The sequence below is a fragment of the Thalassophryne amazonica genome, chromosome 18 (assembly GCF_902500255.1).
Source record: "Thalassophryne amazonica chromosome 18, fThaAma1.1, whole genome shotgun sequence".
NCBI classification, from domain to species: Eukaryota; Metazoa; Chordata; class Actinopteri; order Batrachoidiformes; family Batrachoididae; genus Thalassophryne; species Thalassophryne amazonica.
The window spans coordinates 41,485,983-41,506,256 of NC_047120.1; the positions used below are offsets into that span (position 1 = coordinate 41,485,983).

At 39.3% G+C, this 20,274-nt stretch overlaps 1 pseudogene; it reads left to right on the top strand.

Moving 5' to 3' along the window:
- The first annotated feature begins 10,782 nt into the window (after positions 1–10,782).
- Positions 10,783–11,296, top strand: LOC117530573 (annotated as a pseudogene).
- Positions 11,297–20,274: the final 8,978 nt, after the last annotated feature.

Below are 20,274 nucleotides of genomic sequence, written 5' to 3' on the forward strand. Positions count from 1 at the left end.
TGCTCTGTTATTATTTGTTGATTTTGCTTGATATCTACTGGATTTGACAGGTTTGGGCAAAAAAAATTGCAATAAAACCTTTGAGTGATTGATTTGAAGTGGAAGTAAACTTAAACAAGCTTCAGAATCCCTTTGAACCTATTCTACATATATGATATCATCAACGGATTTACTTGATGGTCTCTGTGTCAAAGCTTGCCAATGTCACCCAAACATTTTTCTAATAAAATTCATGTTCTATTTTTAGCTAAACGTCTCACCTTCCAATAAACATGAAAAAAAAAATCTGATGTGTATATATAAACATTTTTATGGATAACAAAAAGTCACTATCACCAGAATGAGAGACTTTAGTGGTCCGCATGTACCAGTACACTATATATTACAAAGCCAGTCATGGACCTAGTCTGCTACATCTGTCCATTCACAAAGCAATAGTCAGGTGTGTAAGTGGTGGATGCACATGCACTCAAAAAATGGCTCTTTGGATGAACAGCATTTCCATCTTATAAATAAATGTAGCCCCAACTCAAATAAGACACATCCATACAAGATAATGGGACTACATATATTTATTAGATGGAATCCAATCCAATGAGTCAGTTTTTTTTCAGTGTATCACACAAACAAATGACTCACTGGATGAACTCAAGTTATGGGCAGGATTTCCATCTAATAAATATATTAGTCCCAACTAAATTAAATTATCTTGCATGGATGTGCTTTATTTGAGCTGGGGCTACAAAATTTATTAGATCGAAATCCTGCACATAACTGAATTGAGTTGCATCAGTTTTTTGAGTGTACTTGATGTTGTTGTCCAATGCCTCTGCAATGATGACAATTCCAGTACAGCAATCTATTAACATCTGACTGTAGTTCACACTGTTGCTGCTGGTCATAACGAGCATGCCTCTTTGGAGATGACACTTTTCTGTGTTCCACCTGTGACATCAGTGCTTACTGTGTTATGCCCACAGTACACAGTAGGTAGCAGATTCTTCCCATGTTTGATGGTCAATCTTACAACCTTTAGATGGTGCTTCAGATTGTCTTGCAGCACTTCATCTGTCCACTTTGACTTCATTTGCCATTACTATGTTCAGAATAGAAAACACCCTTGCATAGCTGGTAGTCAGGCATGTGGACTAGGTGACCTGACAAGCAACGTTGGATGCATATAAAATAAAACATCAAAGACTTACCATTAGTAGACATGAAAGCCTCATGTTGTCACAGAAAACGGAATTTTCTGTTTCTTTTGTGCAGTTGTGGGTGTTACTAGGAACTCTGTAGACACTTTGAGACACCAAGGAGTTGAGTTGGAATTTGTCAAAGGCACAGAAGTCAACAAGAGTAGATGAAACCAGCGGGATGTTTTGTATGTTGGCAACTGTCAGCTGATGGACACAAGATAAGATCTCAGTGGTACAGTCATCAGAAAAATAAACCATAAAGATTCAAAAGATTCACAGATTTGATTTTCAGATTAAAACAAAGATCCTATCACCCTACTCCCTTTTTGACCCAAGTTATTTTAAAAACCTTGTTTAGCCTTGTTTCAGAAGAATTTATGTTCATGCTCATAACATTCATCAACATCCATTCATAACTTTTTGAGATCAATGTTGATAGTATACAACCCAATTCCAATGAAGTTGGGACGTTGTGTAAAAAGTAATAAAAACAGAATACAATGATTTGCAATCCTCTTCAACCTATATTCAACTGAATACACCACAAAGACAAGATATTTAATGTTCAAACTTATAAACTTTATTGTTTTGTGCAAGTATTTGCTCATTTTGAAATGGATGCCTGAAACACGTTTCAAAAAAGCTGGGACAGTGGTATGTTACCACTGTGTTACATCACCTTTCCTTCTAACAACACTCAATAAGCGTTTGGGAACTGAGGACACTAATTGTTGAAGCTTTGTAGGTGGATTTCTTTCCCATTCTTACTTGATGTATGACTTCAGTTGTTCAACAGTCCGGGGTCTCTTGTCGTATTTTGCGCTTCATAATGCGCCACACATTTTCAATGGGCACAGGACTGGGCTGCAGGCAGGTCAGTCTAGTACCCGCACTCTTTTACTACGAAGCCACGCTGTTGTTGTAACACATGCAGAATGTGGCTTGACATTGTCTTGCTGAAATAGGCAGGGACGTCTCTGAAAAAGACGTTGCTTGGATGGCAGCATGTGTTGCTCCAAAACCTGGATGTACCTTTCAGCATTGATGGTGCCATCACAGATGTGTAAGTTGCCCATGCCATGGGCACTAACACACCCCCATACCATCACAGTTGCTGGCTTTTGAACTTTGCACTGGTAACAGTCTGGATGGTCTTTTTCATCTTTTGTCTGGAGGACACGACGTCCATGATTTCCAAAAACAATTTTAAATGTGCAGACCACAACACACTTTTCCACTTTATGTCTGTCCATTTCAACTGAGCTCGGGCCCAGAGAAGGCGGCAGCATTTCTGGATGTTGTTGATGTATGGCTTTCGCTGTGCATGGTAGAGTTTTAACTTGCACTTGTAGATGTAGCGACAAACTGTGTTAACTGACAATGGTTTTCTGAAGTGTTCCTGAGCCCACGTGGTAAGATCCTTTACACAATGATGTTGGTTTTTAATGCAGTGCCGCCTGAGGGATCAAAGGTCACATGCATTCAATGTTGGTTTTCGGCCTTGCCGCTTACATGTAGAAAGTTCTCCGGATTCTTTGAAACTTCTGATTATATTATGGACTGTAGATGATGGAATCTCTAAATTCCTTGCAATTGAACGTTGAGAAACATTGTTCTTAAACTGCTGGACTACTTTTTTCATGCAGTTGTTCATAAGTGGTGATCCTCACCCCATCTTTGCTTGTGAATGGCTGAGCCTTTTGGGGATGCTCCTTTTATACCCAATCATGACACTCACCTGTTTCCAATTAGCTGTTCTTTGAGCATTCATCAACTTTCCCAGTCTTTTGTTGCCCCGTCCCAAGTTTTTTGAAACATGTTGCAGGCGCCCATTTCAAAATGAGCAAATATTTGCACAAAACAATACAATTTATCAGTTTGAACATTAAATATCTTGTCTTTGTGGTGTATTCAATTGAATATATGTTGAAGAGGATTTTCAAATTATTGTTTTATGTTTTTATTTACATTTTACACAATGTCCCAACTTCATTGGAAATGGGGCTGTATTTCAAACATTCTCTCGATTCCTGAACCTGTGCTGGATTGACTCAAAAAAGTACATAAATTATTTCCTTGGAGTTTCTTCAACTTCTCAATGTTATCGGAGTTTGTTCTTAATAAACTTTTGTTGAAATAAATGTTCCTGAATGTTTAAAACATCTGGATCCTCCATCCAAAATATGTTCCAGATCAAATTCAACATAAAATCCCTATTTTTCTAGGACATTTTCCATCTGCTCACCAAATTTCATCATCTTCTCGTGACTGTTTGAGTTAAATGTTGGTACAGTATGTGCCAAACATTCTTCTAGATGACAGTTCCAAAATATATTTGGGATCACCCAAAAGTTGAATCTATTCCGTTCTTTTTCCATACTTTTTGAGTTATCCTTTGAACCGGCAAGCAAACAAACAGCTCCTTGATGGTATAAACAAACTCACTGGAGCAAACCAAAAAAGCTTCTTAATTTATAATCCTACTTTAGCTTCTGCCCACTTTCTGTCCCCAACTTCCCTTGATCCCTCCTTCCATTATTCATCCCCAGGACAGTAGTGCAGATAACGGACTCCCATAGTCACCAGAGACCCAGGTGAACTTGAGGTCACTGGGGGTCGTGTTGTCAGACACGAGAGACTGATGGAGCATCCTCCTAGTCTCACTGAGATGAAGCAGATGAAAGCACTCACACATTCATGCATAAGTGCGTATGAAAACTGGGGGGGCATACATATGGCAACACAAACATACACACACCTACATGTGCATGTGTTATTTCTTTCCACTTCTTAATGTTCCTCACGCCCACAAACACACAGCATTAAGAGTGACAGAGACAGGTTGTCCGTAGGGTGACTCGCGTCCAGCTCATCTATCTGCAGTCCACGGTGTAGATGACTGTGTTGGCTCACATGCACCACAGGTTTGTCAAACAGGATTTCTCCTACACAAACGCATCGCGTGATACAAGTGTGTGAAACGTATACAGAAGGAGATGTTTCTTATATTATTCACTCTCCCTTTCACATACCACATGCAGAAAAAACCACCCTCAGTCTTCTCTGAGCTCACATGCCCTCACTCACGTATATTTTCCCAGCGGTCACGCTCGCAGACATGTGCTCTAATTTATATTGACACACAGATGGCCCCTGCTCTGACCACAAATGTAGTGTAACCCCTGCTCCCCGCGGTGCGGCCAAGGCTTAGACTGCCAGTAAAAGCCAGGGGATGCTTCATGGCTCAACAATTCGCTGGGTAAATGGAAAGGATTTTAGAAGTGACCTCACACACTCTGCCTACTGTTGCTCACTTTATCTTCCTTCATTTCTTTTCTCCATAACTCGGTCCAGACCTAATTTTCTTTGTCATGTGTTCTTTTTGTTTATGGTGTTAGGCTCCCTTTTTATCCTAATCATTAAAAGTACCATTTTAAGATAAGATCAACTTTATTTATCCTGAAGGAAATTATTTGCTGGATATATATATATATCTATATATATGTGTGTGTGTGTGTGTGTGTGTGTGTGTGTGTGTGTGTGTGTGTGTGTCAATAGTATGAAATGTTTGTCAGCCAACCTCGGAAAATTCAAAATTCAGGCAAAAACAAATAGTGTCCACCTCTACAGCGGTACTATTTGTTCACCCGCTGGCGGTTTCTCTCCAAGTCTTCATGGTCACACTTCTCCAAAATCAGACAAGCTTGTGCGGCTTTCTACGCGAGACTCACTGACCCCAGTGTAGTTGTCCACTGCAGGGAACACCCCTTAGAGCGGGAAATTTTTTCCGCTGTTTGAAATTTTCATGCTCCTTCATGATGACAGACTTGGAGATAACACTTGCCAATGTAACAATAAACAAACACTAAAATTAACTGCAAAATAAGGCATTAGCCAGGTGCTGCTAAGCGAAAACTGTCACTGTATTAACACTGCCAAAAGTCCATTTATTCACTACCAAATAGATGTAGACAGCACAGTGCATTCTGAGTCTATTTTTTCCTATTTGGGGTTTTCACAAATAGGAAAACCAACAATAATCCCTTGCGTGCCAGAGAGTCGCTGCAATCAAACAACATAGAGAATCCACATGATGACAATTGTAACTGAATATTATACTACAAAAATGTAATTTTTTTATGCTTTTTGTCACGTTAATAAGAGACTACATGCTGATACCCTGAAACTTGCTAAAACAATTATAACAAATAATCTCTGTCTGCTAAGTTTAATCTGCGTGGAATTTAATAAGAGCAAACCGAATTTCAGACATATTATATATATATTAGTCTGGAACAAAGAGGACAAACTGTGTTGTAAGAACAATAATCAAGATGTTAAAGAGCAAACTTCACTTTCCCCCAGAACGACATGATCAGGAAGCGAGCAGTAGCTCACAGCAGCTCCCACTGAAAATAACGGAGAGACAGCCTGTGATTATCACGCTTACATAAAACAAATGCAATAACAACATCTATAAACCCAGAGACTATATTCACGAGAGTTTTAGGCACAATAAAAATAGTTTTATGTTGCGGTGTTAATGGTTGGTAAATGGTTGTCCGTGTGCAGCGGTTTAAGTGCAGCGTGATCAGAGCGTCTCAATGCAGTTCTCAGTGTTACTGAGATCTCGCAGCGCAGCGAGCTCTCAGAGGTTTGTGGGATTTGAAACCTGAAAAGCCTCAATACGTGGTAGGGAGAAGTGTCATTTTTTTATGTAGCTTGACCTGTTGAAGGTTAGGGTTTAGGGGAATATAGTTGTCCATACATGTAGGTTAGCTCCCATGTAGTGGTAAACCACACTGTAACTCTTTCTTGTGCATGGTGTGAATTTTATGACCACTCCTGAAGCAAACTAATTTGAAATTCATCCTCTGGGTTCCATGGCAGCCAACTAGCATACGGGTGCATTTTTCCTAACTGTCAACATGTAACACTGTGGTCACACAATCAATTAGCCACCAGCATTTAAACACAGATGTTAGCTAAAGCAACATCCTGGTGTTATGCATTTGGAGCTACTTAATCATCAAATTTGAGTTATTATCTTCGGCAAAACACTAACTGGGAAGTAGTATAACATTGCCAATATGACATACCGCCATTCACTAAAAATACAGCTCATTGTTTTGAAGCCAGCTACATGCTAACTAGCCACCAACCTATCCAATGCTGTTAATGTATATCTGGTTAGCCTTCATCATTTCCATTGATGTTACAGATTTCCCATGATCCTTCTTGGCCTAGTTCCAGTCTGCCATTGCAGTGGGCTAGTCAAACCATTGGGGAAGGGTTCACAAGTCTGTATTTACTCCAAATTAAGCCAAATATCGCAATTCACAGTCACCTGTGAAGGTTGGATAATTGCCATTTGAATTAAATGCCAATGTCCTAATTACAGAATATTGTAAATGGCAAATGGACTGCATTTACAGCAGTGTTCAGAATAATAGTAGTGCTATGTGACTAAAAAGATTAATCCAGGTTTTGAGTGTATTTCTTATTGTTACATGGGAAACAAGGTACCAGTAGATTCAGTAGATTCTCACAAATCCAACAAGACCAAGCATTCATGATATGCACACTCTTAAGGCTATGAAATTGGGCTATTAGTAAAAAAAAAAAAGTAAAAAAGGGGGTGTTCACAATAATAGTAGTGTGGCATTCAGTCAGTGAGTTTGTCAATTTTGTGGAACAAACAGGTGTGAATCAGGTGTCCCCTATTTAAGGATGAAGCCAGCACCTGTTGAACATGATTTTCTCTTTGAATGCCTGAGGGAAATGGGACATTCAAGACAGTGTTCAGAAGAACAGCGTAGTTTGATTAAAAAGTTGATTGGAGAGGGGAAAACTTATACGCAGGTGCAAAAAATATAGGCTGTTCATCTACAATGATCTCCAATGCTTAAAATGGACAGAAAAACCAGAGATGCGTGGAAGAAAATGGAAAACAACCATCAAAATGGATAGAAGAATAACCAGAATGGCAAAGGCTCACCCATTGATCAGCTCCAGGATGATCAAAGACAGTCTGGAGTTACCTGTAAGTGCTGTGACAGTTAGAAGACGCCTGTGTGAAGCTAATTTATTTGCAAGAATCCCCCACAAAGTCCCTCTGTTAATAAAGACGTGCAGAGAAATGGAGGAATATTTTGTGGACTGATGAGAGTAAAATTGTTCTTTTTAGTGGGATGTTCCCAAACCATTGCAGTAACTAGACTGCACACTCGCAAATGAAAATGGGGATTTAATTGTGCTCTACTTGGCTACTTTCATGTGATGTGATACACAATACAGCTATTTTGTTTTAACTACCTGGTGTGGTCACAGACCAGGAACAAGCAAACGAGGAATTATTCTCAGGGCATACTGAAGGATCAGCAGCTTATTGATAAATAATCCAACAATGGAGAGCAGTGGTTATCAATGATATTTGCATTTGTCCATTAGTTGTTACTGGAGCCCTTGTTCCTAGCAGAGAGCTGCAGTCTGTTATCCTTTCAGAATTGTTTAGTCAAGCAACATTTATGTGATCATAATGCAGCAGTACTCTATGTTTTAGATATGGAAAGTTCCAGCTCTTCCTTTTTATTGACCAATGAGCTTTCCTTTGTGATGAAAAAAAGTTGTCAGTGAATATTTGTGGGGTTCCTTCTTTCCATAGCTTGTGTCCCAGCTCAGCAGAAAACACTTCGAGTCATCTCTCAACATCCCTTTGTCAATTTCTGGGCGGAACAGTGATCCACAGGGGCCATGGCAGTCCAGCCCTGCCAGAATATTAACAAATTCCCATCATGAGGAATGCAAACCCATGTCGGCTGTGTGATGTTATGGATGCAAACTAATGTAAGAGGCCTCAATGATGCAGCGCAAAGGCTCTTGGGTAATGTAAGGTCATGTACAAAGGATCTGTATGGTGTCTAGCACAGGTCCCATGGATATAGATTCACTGGGAGACCTCCTCCATAGGAGGAGATGGTGTGTATATATAGTGGACAAACGCTCCATGATGTAACCCATAGGTTTTCTGAAGAGAGCCAGAAGAGCTGATTTAAAGCTCAAAAAGTCCTGCTGTGGGTGTTGCCATGTTGGCAGTATTCCACCTATGTGTTGGCCAGCCCATGAGTGGGTAAAGTGATAGAGTGTAAGTAAGTAAGTAAGATCCTGCATGACCTGGGCAGGACAGACAACTGCGGCCTGAAACATGCCTCCATGGAACTAACAGCTAACAGGCTAACCTTGGTTTGGATGTTTTATTAAATCATATTTTGTCAGGACTGGGTGGTGGTTTTCATAATGTGTGGCTTGGGTGAGGGCATTAAAAATTATGACCATCTTACTTCCTTAGCAGTTGTGGATTTAAGTGGACCAATATCATCACGCTACCAACAGCTGGTAGAAGTACTAACTCCACAAACAAACAAATTAAATAACAAGAAAATGATGGAAATACTGGACCATAAACATCTTGGTTTATGTGCTAGGACAGTGGTTCTCAACCTCAACCTGCACATTTTGTCTCTCAGCTCTGCCAAAAGCTGATTAGCTCATTCAGGTGTGGAGCCAATCAAGTACTAACAGACACCTATTACTTTCCATGCCAAATTCTAACTACATCCAGTCTTGTCTTGCAAATGACTGCAAATATTCTCATTTTGAAATAATTTCTATTTGTCAAGGGCAGAATTTTATAGAATTTACTACATGAAATGACATGCGGTGGAGTAACGGGAAGACAGAGGCAGGGAATGAGAGGAACAGTAGTAGCCAGTAAACCAGTATGTCTGGTATTATATTGTGTATTTATATTTGCAAACGGTTTCTTTTTTTACTTTCACTTTTGATGCTCTGTGTGCTTCTTGGGGCAACTGTTGTTGTGATTTGGTGCTATATAAATAAAATTGATTTGATCTGATTTGATTCTTACATTGTGTGCTGCTATACAATGCTGCTGGAACCTCAATTTCCCTGAGGGAATCTTTTCAATGGATCAATAAAGTTCTATCTATTCTAATCTAATCTGATTTATCTGATAGTAGCAGTACAACTTGTAACTTCTGTTGATGCTGCATCAAATGTTATGTTGTTTCACTTATTTAAACTTGGATTTTTACAACTGTTAAATAAAATAATACTGCCTCACAGTAAGCCTACAGCGCAGAGTGAGAACACAGGATGAAGGAAAAATCTCACTTCACAAATATGAAGAGAATGATGAAAACAGTGGATTTCTGTAAAATGTGGTTCACTTTGGTGTATTGGGTAACGGATATGCTGAAACTGACTCTACAAGCTGGTTTAGCCAGAAGCTTTTAATAGTATTAGAGACATTATGTCATAGGGAAGTGGCTTCTATCGTGACTAGTCTGTATTAAAAATCAGAAATCAGAAAATTGAATAATTGCACCCGTAGTCGTCCAAATGCGGTTCATCTACATGTGATTGCTGTCATGCACAATTACTACTGTGGCTTAATTCCCATAAGAATTTTATGCAGAAAAACAGTGCCGCATTATAGGATTAAAATGGCACATCATACATATTTCCTCAGTTGCAGTGTTTGTCAAGAGAAAACGTTGGCTTGTATTTTTGAAATATTGCCCTGAAATTTTATATTGCGTTTCACTAAAGTGAGGAAATCCCTAGAGGTGCTAGAGCCGGCGTATCCGATATCAAATCCAGTCCTGCTATCACCTCAAACTTTAAAGAGAGTCAGGTGGATTTGGGTGTAGTATTCTTGCAGTCATAAAAACTGAAAAAGAACGACATTTCAGATTGGAGAAGACGTGCAGGGATCAAGGGTGCAGAGGGAAAAGGTTATGGATGATTTCTTCTAAAGGGTGTCAAAAATAAGGCAACTAAATTGGGTGTCAGAAAGTGCTAAAGAGTTGCAATAAGTCAGGGTCCCCAGCTCCCAAGTGGGTGGGTTATCACTCTTACACTTTACAGACAATGTCCCTTTAAAAAGCCGAGCGTCTGGAAAGCCCATTAGATGTGCATATAAAATTTCCCCCCGTGATTAATAGTTGATGAGGAAGGGTTGGTTGGAGGGTACTACCAACATGTGGTCTGCAGGGCTCCTCCTCTGCGATCTCACGTTACACTCCATAAACTTGCCACTCTTTCCCACCTATACTTTTAAAAAGGAGGAGGGCTCACTTGTCAAGAATGCCTTAGAAGAAGTTGTGAAAACAGCCAGCTGAGGAGGGGAGTCATGCAGTTCCATCAAGCCACAAGCCGGCCAGATCAGTCAGGGAAGGAAGGTGAGTGAACACGAGGCGAGAGGGGAAAGTCCATGAGAGTGTGAAGACCAGAGGCTGGAAAGGACGTCAGACACTCCAGAGAGGAGAGAGAGCGAGAGAGAGAGAGAGGGGGAGAGAGAGAGAGAGAAACACCGGAAGGCGTCTATCCTCACGTTCTGTGGAAGAGTCGACAGCAGTGGATGCAGTGAGACGATGATGTGCATGTAGTGACTGCAGCTGGATGGTTCTCAGTAGACAAAAATAGGTTATTTTATTTCTGACGAGACTTTTCCAGAAGAGAAAAAGCAAAAAGACTTGCAACGTTAAGTGTTTTTTGCATCACTATGGATCAACCGGCAAGCAGCTGCATGCGGAGCGCGCATCCCAGCAGCCCCATCTGGGGGTGCATGAGGAACCCTCACTCAGGCATCCCGGGAGCCACCTGCAGTCGCCCTACCAGCAGGCCCCTTTCTCCCTCCACCAAAGCCCGAGTTCCTAGCCTACACGGATTTCTCCAGCTCCTGCCTGGTCCCGACTGCTCGCACGCGGCCTACCCCCGCGCCGACAGGACTGTACCAAGAGAGCCACGCTTCGCCGGGGGGCTACAGAGACCTGACTGGCAGTTCAACCCTTGTGAGGCTCGGGCAAGAGCAACCGAAGTCTGCCCACCGGTCGCCCCAACGGCAGTAGGGGGTGGGGGCGGCGGAGGGGTGAGTGTAGTGCCAGATCTGGACAGTGTAGGTGGAGAAAGGCTACCAGGGGCCGTGCCAGGGTGTCTGGAAGGAGAGTACTCACCTCAGAGTGTGGCATCGGCCCGACTCTGACAAGAAGAGCTCCAGTAAGAGGAAGAGGATGTGACAGGTGAGTCAGTGACAGGTGGGACGTCACAGGAAGCAACATAGACCTTTTCTGTTCTCCAATCGAGTATGTTCTTGTAGAAAGTGGTGAAACATTTTGCAATTTACCCAAGAACAAAAACTCTGTAAATATGGTCAAATAAAGTTGTCCCAGAGCCTGGTGGCCATCAGGGCCAGCACATGTTAGAGGTCCACTGTTTGTGGTGGCAGTGCCATCTCTCCTCGCCACCTTAAACTTCCCACAATTCTTTCAAACTGCATCCGCATTTATTGCTGGGGAAAACAACATTTGGAAGTCACTGAGGCTTGAACCTATGACTTGTAAGTCCCTTCGGCTGCTCCCTTGTTTGCACTCGGGGTCACCACAGCAAATCCAAGGTGGATCTGCATGTTGAATTGGCACAGGTTTTACGCCGGATGCCCTTCCTGACGCAACTCCACATTACATGGAGACATGTGGCAGGGGTCGGATTTGAACCCCAGAGCCTTCTGCACTGAAACCAAGCGCATTAACCACTTGGCCACCACCCCTGCTAAACCTATGACTTTCTGCACCAATATTTTATTAAAAGGAAAAGATGTGCCAACCGCCCCCCCCTCCAAAAAAAAAAAAAAAAAAAATGGGGAAAACGTCATGAAAATTTGTGGTACTTCATCTCACACACACACACACACACACACACACACACCACACACACACACACACACACACACACACACACACACACACACACACACACACATATATATATTACAGGCAGGGGCACAAATTCCTTTTCATTTCCATAACACTGATTAAACAGATTGCTATGTGAAAGGTGAATAGGTGACAAGACTTTTGTGTTCAAGACACAAACTTACACCAGCAGTTGCATCCTCTTATTGTTCAAGAACGTTCAAAATGTAGAAATGATTGATGACACGTGTACTTTTCATTGCACCCTTGTATCCTTTGGAAACGGGCCATTGTGTTATTAACAGTAAAGGTTACATTCAAGATGCTGGCTGAAAACAAAAATTACATCATGGTTTTAGTGGTGGTGAAGGTATTTTAGGGGGTGCCACAAGTGCTTTAAAGGGTTTTACAAGAAAACAAATGCTTAGATATTTGGACTTCATTATTTTTATAAATTTCTAAAACAATCAGAAAAGGAAAAATAGGCAGTGAGGCAAATAGAAAAGAAGAAATTTTCTTGATACTACCAACGAGTGTCTTAATATACATGAAAATCATGTCCACAATTTAATTGAGTTCATCCAGTTTTTTTTCAGTGTATATATAATTATAACATTATATCAAGAACTTATATTTAACCTGTGCAAAGGTTTTCTTGCATAATAAAGTGGCTAAAACCTTTAATTTTTTTGCAGCTGGACTCAAATTTATACAATGATTTTATTAATCTGTGATCATCAGTAGCTGTAAAAATTTAGCTGAAATGAGGTTTGTAACTACATCATCAACACGCAGCTCACATTTAGTTTTTTTCTGTCATGGGAATGCTTATTATTTCAAATTAAGATTTTCTGCTGAACACAACAAAAATTTGACAAAAAATTTTGGATGCCTAAAACCTTTGCACAGCACTGACATGATGACTTTATTTTGTTTGTTAAAGCATAAAGAAGTTAGAATAAAAGTCCGGCACTTTGAGTAATCCATCAAAACTGACTTTCACACATTTAGATCTATTAATTTGTCCAATTTATACATGTAGCTTCAAGTAAAACCCCTTTAGAGGTTAAATAAGTTAATCAAATAAATATTTATGTGATAATTAGATCAATGTGTTGAGATCCTGTTGGTGTTGGGCTGATTCTGGATCAGATCACGTGCACAGTTGGAGGCAGCGAGCGTCTGTCAAATGTAACCGACCATATCTGATGATAAAAAGCGTGAATAATTATTTGGAAATGCTTCTTGACCAATCTCTGCAGCAGTCACTAATTGAAGCGTTTGGAGAGGGGTGGGCGGGGGGCGGCACCCCCACCTTTTTTTTACCTTCTTGTAACCTCCACTTCACTTTGGTGAAAACATGCCAGACCACGTCTGGTAAAATCACTTGCCTCCGAGCCCACGTTTTACATTCTTATCCATTGACATTTTCCTGTCGTTAAGCCGTAACACAATCTCCCACTGAGTGCATGCAACATGTCTGACCACTACATCAGCTTTTGGTTTCAGAAAGCAGCCGCTCGCTCTTATATCGACGAGTAGAATAGCATATATTAGGAAAATGTCCTGAAGGCAATCACAATATAGACAGGCTACTCTACAGACTGTTTCTGTCTATGGCGACACGCAACAAAATCACGCCAACTGTACGGTGACTTTCAGCCAAAGTTTCACAATTAATTTCCATTGATAAGAAGTGTGTTTATATTTTGTTATTAATAATAGTAGTAGTAGTAGTAGTAGTAGTAGCATTTATAAAGGGTTTGAGCTCTTCAGTTATATTTTTTAATAAATAACATATACAGTGCTACATAAAACACTTGGGAAAAAAAAAACCCTTTTGAAATATCAAATGATTTACATTAAAATCTGATAAGCATTCTAGTAACTAAACAATCATAAACACCTGTTGTGACTGTCTTTAATTATTGATTATTTTGGATCAGTGGTTCCATTGTTTTACCAAGTATGTCATCTTGATCATTTCATTATTTATTGATTATTATTCCCATTTGTTGTTTGGGCTGCAAACCAACAAGTTTATCAAGTTTTTATGACTTGATCTAAAAACTTTCTTTGAAATTCAACTTTCATCACTAAAACAGACACATTTCAAAGAACTTTAAAAAGCAAGATTATTGTTGAACACTTTAAAATCAGCTGTTGTAGTTTTATTGTTTGTTAAAATCACTTAAAAAGAGGTCTGTTATCTGGTTCAAATTGGTTCAAAACTCATTTAAAGCAACCTGGAAGTGTGATTAGTATCAAACAGTTAATAAATCAGATTGTTTTTGACAAAATCTAGTGATTTTATGATTGATCAGTAATTTAAAATCAGATCAAATGGGCTAATATCTGGTTGTAAATGGTTTGAAACCTATTTAAAGACATTTATAAACAGCTGTACTTAAAATCGCATTATCTTTGTAGAAAATCAGCCATTATATTGATAGATAAATTGCTTTAAACCAGTTCAAATATTCTAATATCTAGTTTAACTTGGTTGAAAACCAAATTCAAGAACATTATAAAAGCATGTTAAGGCTTTTAGTGTGGAATTGTTAAATTTAACTTGTCTTTATCCAAATGCAATGATTTTAGGATTGCTTTAATGTCATTTGAAAACAATTCAGATAGGCCAATAATTGGCTCAGATGGTTCAAAATGTTTTTAACGCTACATAAAAGCAAGATTAATGTTGAACAGTTCAAAATCTTTATCCAGTTTTTCAATTGCTTTAAAGTAATTTAAATGCAGGTTATTGCTCTGTAATTTGGGATTTCAAAAAATTACCTGTTCGAAACTTCAAATGTAGTCTTTTACTGTCATAATAATGTAGAGAAATGTTGAAAACCGCGTTTATACACAAACACCAATGAGCTTAAAGCTGAAAAGATGAGTTGATTTGACTAAATTTTAGTGTTTGGTTTTACAGTGTCACAGTTTGTCACTTTTCAGCAGACACGCAAGAAACAGTTCTCATTATTACTTTGGAAAGAAAAATAGCTTTTCAGAATTATTCCGTTTTTGATGAAAAAAAAAAGCCTAAAAAGTCTGCCTCACTAATACAACAAAACGCCTTAATTTGCTGTGACGTTTTGGCTTCTACATTTACACGCCCAAATGATGTGATCAGTCACATAGTGTGTAATTTACACCCGGGGAGTTTGCTTTCAAACAATTGCTAATTTATAGCTGTCTTATTTCAGCCTTGATTAGGACAAATTATCTTTGCACTGTGCACCCCCCCCCCCCCCCCAAAAAAAAAACAAAAAAAACAAAAAAAAACCACACCAAATTCTGTTTGTCTCTGGGACTTTTTCCCACAAGTTTACAGCCTCTGGCTGCAGAGGATATTTATTGGGGGCCCGTTTAGTGAGTGCCAGTCGGGGCCCTGCTGCCAGGTGTTCAGCTCCCCAAACCTGCCTGACACACTTCCAGATCCAACACGGCCGGATGCTGCTGACGCACTGAAGGCACAGCACCACCAGTGACATGGGAATGACAATTACACACCAGATAGCACAGGCTGTTTGGCATTTTGGTGCACACACACACACACACACACATACACACGTGGGTGTGCACATACTCAAGCTGTGCAAACACATGCGTCCTAGTCTGCTCCGTCACATCTGGACCAGGTACTGCAGCCCGTTTCCCAGTCTGGAACGTTGCTCTGGCAAGCAGTGAGCAAAACTTTTCACTTTGACAAATTAGAACCATTTTCTGGAGATGACATCAGCTGCAAGCGTTGCTACCAGTGCACGAATCATACCCACACTCACTCCTTTTAAAAACACTTCCATCAAGTAGCTGTAAATTGCATTTACTCTGCTGAATTTTGCCAATCTGACAAATCACATGGACGGACGATCCGAGAGGTCATAGGTCAGCTCCTGTCGCACCAAAACGCTCTCGGACGTAGACACATCCACACCTTTGTTCTTTTGTTGGAGGTTTTAATGACGTTCCGCCGCATTCCTCTCTTAACTCGGCCCCTCTGTGGCTCGTCTGGTGGCCCCTGGCCTGTGCTGATATGTCCACCCACACACACACACGCACACAAATTAACAAATTAATCATGTTTTTACACATTTTTCTTCAAACAAATTGTGCAATGAGGCCATAAATGCAGCTAAAACACACGTACAGACACACAGTGGAACAGGTGAAGAGGAGCAGCACATGGTGGTTGTTTCAAAGCCAATAATTTGGTGTTTATTACATGACAGACCTCCCACTAGACATTCTTTGAAGTTTTGCTAAGTTGGTTGCAGAGGTCTTTTATTGTTTTGTAAAAACGTTTATAGAAATTTTACTTTCGGCTCCTCATAAAAGCAATAGGAGATAATTCAAATCATACAAGAGGTGAATTAACTGATAAAAACACGACTTATATAATTTAACCATAATTAATTTCAAATTTGAGAAATAATAACAGGATAAATAAATTATGAGGATAGTTTTATATAAAAGAGAGGCAAAATTGTGTTTGTTTTCATGCTTTGTGTAAATGTGAATAAATTTGAGCAGTAACGTAATTCTGTTTTTCTTATTGATTAATCTGAAAGCTTTTTTTGCAAATAATCAATTCATCATTTATAACAAGAAATATTTTCATTGTAATCCAAAGATGCTCTTCTTTTTCGCAAGCTGTCAAAACTAGAATTTTTATGAAATCCAGTTTCCATTGTGTTAAAGCAGTTTTGCGCCAGTTCAAAACTGGTTTGAACTGGTTCAATAGTTTTAAAACAAATTCACAGCAATTTTAGTGTAGAACATTTTAAAATAAGATGTTTATTTGCCCAAATTAATTTGGCTATTCATTGTAGTAATTTTAAAAGTAATTAAAAAGCAGGATAAATACACTAATTGTCTTAAATTGGTTTGAAATGTCCTTAAAGCAACTTAAAAGCATAACTGGTGTAGAAGAGTTTAAAATCTGATGTTCTTTGCCCAAATTAAATAATTTTAGGATTGGTTTAAAGAAGTTTTAAAAGCTGATCAAATAGTGTAATACATGACTTAAATGGTTTGAAACCTATTTTAAGCAACATTAAAGCAAGGTCAGTCTTGAACACTTTAAAACCAGACATTCTTTTCCAAATGAACCAATCATTAAAGTCCATTAAAAAGCAGGACAGATAGGCTAATATCTTGCTTAAATTGTTTCAAAATCTACTGAAACTAACTTAAAAACATAATTGGTGTAGAACAGTTTAAAGTTAGATGCTCTTTGCTCAAATCATCATTTTGATTGGTTTAACCATTTTAAAGCAGGTGAAATAGGCTAATAACCAGCTTAATTTGGTTCAAGACCTACTGAAAGCAACTTAAAAGCCCAGTTAGTGTAGAATAGATTAAAATCAGATTGTATTTTTAAGATTGATTTAAAGTAATTGAAAAATATGCTAAACAGGCTATCTGGCTTAACCCATTTAATGCCATTTAAAAGCAAGACCGCTGTAAAACATCTTAAAATCTGAATGTCTTTGCCCAGTTGAAATCATTGATTCATGTGAATTTGAACCAGCTCACATCTGGTAATATCTGTCTGAACTTGATTTGGTACTTGTTTAAAGAACCTAAAAGCAAGTTAAGCTTTTAGTGTGGAACTGTTTAATTTTGCTTTTGTTTAACCAAATGTAATCATTTTACCATCGCTTTAAACTCATTTAAAAGCAGGCCAGATGGTAGGCTAATATCTAGTTTAAATTGGTTTGAAACCTGTTTAAGTCAATTTACAACCAAGATTAGTAATGAACAGTTTAAAATCAGATTGCCTTTGCTCAAATTAAGTAATTTTATGATTGTTTAGAGTAATTTAAAAACAGGCTAAAGAGGCCAATATCTTTGAGACTTATCAGATTGTCTTTGCCCTAATAACTTTATACTAAATCATTTAAAATCAGTTCAGCTAATCTAAAATCTGGCTAAAATCAGTTTAGAAGGCTTCCAGTCTTTTGAAAGCATTTTAAACCAATTTATGCTTGGTGCACTTAAATGTGTACCACATCTGGGCTGTTTAAGATTTAATGTCATAAAAAGAATTTCTTTGGCACCAGTATAATTTTATTCCTTAGCATTAAAAAATGGGATTCATAATATGAGATTGTCAATATGACTGAAATTTGCGCTATCTGGGAAAAAAAATTCTAATTTCTTAACTTGAATGGAAGAAATTGTACATTTTTTCCCATAGCCATGAAGTACATCTGGTAGCAATATCAGATCATGTGGGGCTTCCCCCAACTTGCACGAGTGATGCTGGGAAGCACCAGGGACAGCCAATCAGAAATTGGCCTCTCACCCTTTGTGGTGAAAACCCACCAGGCTAACACAGCTACGCATACAGTCACATAATAAGTTTGCAACAGTTTTGGCCGACATTTCAGTTCTTCTGGTCTTGCTCTCATTTCGCTAGTGCGTCTTGGCACTCGTTGCTTCTTGTGATCTTTTCCTGCGTGAGTTAACAACCAATCCGCATTGAGCCATGCTTAGTGGTTTTTCAGGGCCGGTCAGAAGTACCGACCCTTTGGTCGGGACTTACCCGTCCCAGAAAAAGGCCTAAAAATCACCTTTTGGGGTACTCCCTGTGGTGCACATTGGCACATGTCAAACCCCCTAAAATGCCCCATGGGTTGCTTTGGTGGAAATGGGCTCTTGTTGGGGGGGATCCTGGAAAAGAAGAGCGACTCCAATGGGACACTATTAACAGAAGCACTTCCTCCCAAAACACGACATCACATCAGGAAACACAATTTGATCTTCTTCCACACTTTGGCCCTCGCAAATGAACAATACGCTCTTAAGAAAGTGAGAGGCGGAGGCAGAGGCAGTTTGGCAAAGAGCAGCAGCGGCACTGCGGGACAATGTTGTAGATCTTGATTGAAGACCTTCCGACAATTCTCTGGCTTTGTTGTGCGGCACAGAGGTAATGGCTTTACCAGGAGCAGGTACACAAAGCTCCAGTGGCCACAAACCGGAGCTGAACAAACTTTACTGTTGACATCTGGAATTTCTTTCCTCCCCTTTCTTCTTAGTTTCTTATTCCTCCTCCTTTCGTTTGGATTGAGGGCTGACTCACTCGGTGCAGCATCTGTCATCGTAAAAGCGTCAGTCAGCTAAATATAGATATTTGTTTTCTTGTGTCTGTTCTGACACTGCGTATTTCATCGCACAATATCATGCCCTCCTTCAATCATGGCATGACCTTTCCGTGATCTCCTTTATAGTTTGGCTGCTGCGTGCACACGGAGTAATCATCGTAATGGATGCTGTCGCTGGCAAGTCATCTCACATCACAAACACTTGGTGCGTTATTGTCTGCTGTGGATTTGACACAGCAAACAGCGCATTAATCTGAACGCTACACTGACCGAACCCTGAAACCGCTCACGCCTGATCATTACTGACAATCTGTTACACACTTGAGCTACTGTTATTGTTTCTGTCACATTAATTATGCTTGTATTTCAGTGCATACAGTATTCTTATTTTCAGTGGTTGAGAAGCCATATGTAGTTTATCAGAAATGCTTTAGTGCAGCAGATAACAGAATACGTACAGAGGAATCCTTCAAATGGTGACACAAGCACCAAATCTGGCACAAATACACATTACTTTTTTGAAAAAACTGACTGGCCACTTGAATTTTCAATAGGTGGCCAGGTAGGGGTCAAATTTTAAAAATGCTCCAATCATATTGAATCATGCCACATTATTTCTCTGAACATGAAGATTCCAAAAAGATATAGTTTGACCTATCATATCGCACAACATGTCGTGATTCAGCAACACGAAATATCCATTAATCTATTGGTTTGTGATATTGTCACGAAAACTGCCACATTTTTGTAACGGGAACACAATTCATTCTAATACATTCTGTGACGGCTGCACAAAATTAAAAGTGAAGCGGGGGGGTAGGTGGTTATGGTTAGGGTTGGGGGAAGGACTAGGGTTAGTTATGAGTTAAAAAAAAACAGTCACGAAAATTTGAATCATTTCGTGATGGGAGGACAAAAAAAAAAAAAAACTGTGAGACTGGGTTGAGTTTGGACCATCTATGACAAAATGTTATGGGGTAAAAACAGCAAGAATGGTGACAAAGGTCAGTTTCAGTCTATACAAGGATCAAAAGTTAAAGTTGCTCCAATTCTGGTAAAAAGTGATGCAAATTATTGGTTGAGTTAATAGGGTTTTAAAAAGGAATAGTTTGTGCCATGTGTGATGCTTCATTATCACATTATGATGTAACATATGTCACATGTCATAGAATCCAATGGACGTCGATATTG